We start from the raw sequence: 4,569 nt of genomic DNA, 5'->3' as shown, positions 1-4,569 counted from the left end.
TACTAGGAGGGGTTTCAGTGATTTTCTTACTCAGCTGGCCCACTTGTGCCTCCAGATTTCTGATGGAGGACCTTGTTTCATTCATGAAACTTAAAGTGGCCTTAGACAGATCAGAGACTAAGTTTGCTAAGTTAGAGGTATTCTGTTCATAATTCTCTGTCTATTGCTGAGAAGATGATGGATAAGGCTTGATATTGTTGAGCCTATTTCTTCCACCATTATTAAAGCCTTGTTGAGGCTTTTGTTGATCATTCCATGAGAAATTTGGATGATTTCTCCATGATGAATTATAGGTGTTTCCATAAGGTTCACCCATCTCAGGATCATAAGCTTCTTCTTCAGAAGATGCCTCTTTAGTACTGTTGGATGCATTTTGCCATCCATTCAGACTTTCAGAAATCATGTTGACTTGCTGAGTCAACACTTTGTTCTGAGCCAATATGGCATTCAGAGCATCAATTTCAAGAACTCCCTTCCTCTGAAGCGTCCCATTATTCACGAAATTCCTCTCAGAAGTATACATGAATTGGTTATTTGCAACCATGTCAATAAGTTCCTGAGCTTCTGCAGGCGTTTTCTTTAGGTGAATGGATCTACCTGCAAAGTGGTCCAATGACATCTTGGAAAACTCAGAGAGACCATAATAGAATATGTCTAATATGGTCCACTCTGAAAACATGTCAGAAGGATATTTTTTGGTCATCTGCTTGTATCTTTCCCAAGCTTCATAGAAGGATTCACCATCTTTTTGCTTGAAAGTCTGAACATCCACTCTAAGCTTGCTCAGCTTTTGAGGATGAAAGAATTTATCCAAGAAGGCCGTGACCAGCTTATCCCAGGAGTCCAGGCTATCTTTAGGTTGTGAGTCCAACCATGTTCTAGCTCTGTCTCTTACAGCAAAAGGGAAAAGCATGAGCCTGTAGACTTCAGGATCTACTCCATTCATCTTTACAGTCTCACAGATCTGCAAGAACTCAGTTAAAAACTGATAGAGATCTTCTGATGGAAGTCCATGAAACTTGTAGTTTTGTTGCATTAGAGCAACTAATTGAGGTTTCAGCTCAAAATTATTTGCTCCAATGGCAGGAATTTAGATGCTTCTTCCATCAAAATTGGACGTGGGTTTAGTAAAATCACCAAGCATCCTCCTTGCATTATCGTTGTTGGGTTCGGCTGCCATCTCCTTCTCTTGTTCGAAAATTTCAGAAAAGTTGCCTCTGGATTGTTGTAATTTAGCTTCTCTTAGTTTCCTTTTCAGAGTCCTTTCAGGTTCAGGACCAGCTTCAACAAGAGTGCTTTTTTCCTTGTTCTTGCTCATATGAAAGAGAAGAGAACAAGAAAAGAAGAGAGGATCCTTATTATTAGTAGAAGAAGAAAAGAATAAAGAAAGGAGAATCCAAACACAAGGGTAAGGATAGAGGCAGTGATTGGAGATGAAGAGAGGTGAAGAGAAGTGTTAGTAAATGAATAAATGAATAGAAGAAGATGAGAGAGAGAATTCGAAAATTAATTTTGAAAAGGAGTTAATGATTTTCGAAAATAAAAGGGAAGATAAAATTAAAATTAAAATTTAAAACAATTAATTAATTAAAAAGAATTTTTGAAAAAGAAGGAGGTATTTTCGAAAATTAGAGAGGGGAGAGTAGTTAGGTGGTTTTGAAAAAGATAAGAAACAAACAAAAAGTCAAATAATTAGTTGAAAAAGATATTAAAATCAAATTTGAAAAGATAAGAAGATAAGAAGTTAGATAAGATATTTTGAAATCAAATTTTTGAAGAAGATAAAATTTTGGAAAAGATATGATGAAAAAGATAAGATAAAAAGATATGAAAAAAAGATATGGTTGAAAAAGATTTTAAATTTTTAAAATTAAAATTAATTACTTAACTAACAAGAAACTAAAAGATAAGATTCTAGAATTTAAAGATTGAACCTTTCTTAACAAGATAGTAACAAACTTCAAATTTTTGAATCAATCATATTAATTGTTAGCATAATTTTCAAAAATAAAGATAAAACTAAGGAAAAGATTTTTGAAAAATATTTTAAAAGAAAGATTAAATTTTCGAAAATTAACTAAAAAATGAAAGAGATTTGATTTTTGAAAAAGTTTTGAAAAGATAAGATTTTTAAAATTGAAAATTTGACTTGACTTGTAAGAAACAACTAATTTTAAAAAATTTTTGACTAAGTCAACTCAAATTTTCAAAAATTATGAGAAAATAAGGAAAAGATAATTTTTTTGATTTTTGAATTCTTAATGATGAGAGAGAAAAACACAAATATGACCCAAAACATGAAAATTTTGGATCAAAACCAATGATGCATGCAAGAACACTATGAATGTCAAGATGAACACCAAGAACACCTTGAAGATCATGATGAACATCAAAAACATATTTTTGAAAATTTTTTATGCAAAGAAAACATGCAAGACACTAAACTTAGAAAACTTTAATGCTTAGACACCATGAATGCAAAATGCACATGAAAAACAACAAAAGACACAAAACAAGAAAACATCAAGATCAAACAAGAAGACTTACTAAGAATAACTTGAAGATCATGAAGAACACCATGAATGCATGAATTTTCGAAAAATGCAAGAAATATATTTTTAAAACATGCAATTGACACCAAACTTAAAAATTGACTCAAGACTCAAACAAGAAACGCAAAATATTTTTATTTTTATGATTTTATGCTTTTTTTTCAAAAATAATTTTTGGGAAAAATGAAAACAAAGAAAAATTTTGAAAAATTTTTGAAAACTTTTTTTTTGAAAAGAGAATTACCTAATCTGAGCAACAGGATGAACCGTTAGTTGTCCAAACTCGAACAATCCCCTGCAACGGCGCCAAAAACTTGGTGGATGAAATTGCGATCATCAACAATGGCTCCAAAGACTTGGTGCTCTCAAACGTGAATCACACTTTGTCACAACTCCGCACAACTAACCAGCAAGTGTACTGGGTCGTCCAAGTAATACCTTACGTGAGTAAGGGTCGATCCCATAGAGATTGTTGGTATGAAGCAAGCTATGGTCATCTTGTAAATCCCAGTCAGGCGGATTCAACTATATTAAGAGATTATTGGATTTTCGAATAATAATAATAAATTTAAACAGAAAATAAAGATAGAGTTACTCATGTAATTCAATGATGGGAATTTCAGATAAGTGTTTGGAGGTGCTGTGTCCCTTCCGAATCTCTACTTTCCTACTACTTTTATCCAATATTTGTCACTCCTTTCTATGGCAAGCTGTATGTAGGGCATCACTGTTGTCAATGGCTACATCCCATCCTCTCAGTGAAAATGGTCCAAATGCTCTGTCACAGCACGGCTAATCATCTGTCGGTCTCGATCATGTTGGAATAGAATCCCTTGATTCTTTTGCGTTTGTCATCACACCCAGCAATCGCGAGTTTGAAGCTCGTCACAGTCATTCAATCCTGGAATCCTACTCGGAATACCATAGACAAGGTTAGACTTTCCGGATTCCCATGAATGCCGCCATCAATTCTAACTTATACCACGAAGATTCTGATTAAGGAATCCAAGAGATATGCGCCCGGTCTAATGTAGAACGGAAGTGGTTGTCAGTCACGCGTTCATAGGTGAGAATGATGATGAGTGTCACGGATCATCACATTCATCATGTTGAAGATCAACGAATATCTTAGAATAAGAATAAGTCGAATTGAATAGAAAATAGTAGTAATTGCATTAAAAATCGAGGTACAGCAGAGCTCCACACCCTTAATCTATGGTGTGTAGAAACTCCACCGTTGAAAATACATAAGTGATGAAGGTCCAGACATGGCCGAATGGCCAGCCTCCATGAAAGATCGAATGGTCAAAAGAACTAGATAGTCCAAGACATCTAATAAACTAGTAAAAAGTTCTATTTATACTAAACTAGCTACTAGGGTTTACAGAAGTAAGTAATTGATACATAAATTCACTTCCGGGGCCCACTTGGTGTGTGCTTGGGCTGAGCTTGATCTATCCACGAGCTGAGGCTTCTCTTGGAGTTGAATGCCACGTTGTAATGTGTTTTGGACATTCAACTCTAGTTCGTGACGTGTTTCTGGCGTTTGACTCTAGAATGCAGCATGGAGCTGGCGTTGAGCACCAATTTACGTCATTTAATTACGAATAAAGTATGGAGTATTATATATTGCTGGAAAGCTCTAGATGTCTACTTTCCAACGCTGTTGAGAGCGCGCCATTTAAAATTCTGTAGCTCTAGAAAATCCATTTTGAGTGCATGAATGTCAGAATCCAACAGCATCAGCAGTCCTTTGTCAGCCTTTTATCAGAGTTTTGCTCAAGTCCCTCAATTTCAGCCAGAAAATACCTGAAATCACAGAAAAATACACAAACTCATAGTAAAGTCCAGAAATGTGAATTTATCATAAAAACTAATGAAAACATCCCTAAAAGTAACTAGATCATACTAAAAACTACCCAAAAACAATGCCAAAAAGCGTATAAATTATCCGCTCATCAGTGTGCATGGCAAAATAGAAAGTGATTGCTCATATTTACGGTGATTGTGCAAAGTC

The 4,569-nt window shown here is 34.8% G+C and overlaps 1 non-coding gene across 1 annotated transcript; it reads left to right on the top strand.

Moving 5' to 3' along the window:
• Positions 1-677: 677 nt before the first annotated feature.
• LOC112793926 (small nucleolar RNA R71) lies at positions 678-781 on the top strand. The gene has a single exon (XR_003198613.1). It is a non-coding gene; the product is annotated as a small nucleolar RNA R71 (small nucleolar RNA).
• Positions 782-4,569: the final 3,788 nt, after the last annotated feature.

This window comes from Arachis hypogaea, chromosome 3 (genome assembly GCF_003086295.3).
Source record: "Arachis hypogaea cultivar Tifrunner chromosome 3, arahy.Tifrunner.gnm2.J5K5, whole genome shotgun sequence".
Classification (NCBI taxonomy): domain Eukaryota; kingdom Viridiplantae; phylum Streptophyta; class Magnoliopsida; order Fabales; family Fabaceae; genus Arachis; species Arachis hypogaea.
This window is presented reverse-complemented; position numbering and strand designations above follow the sequence as displayed.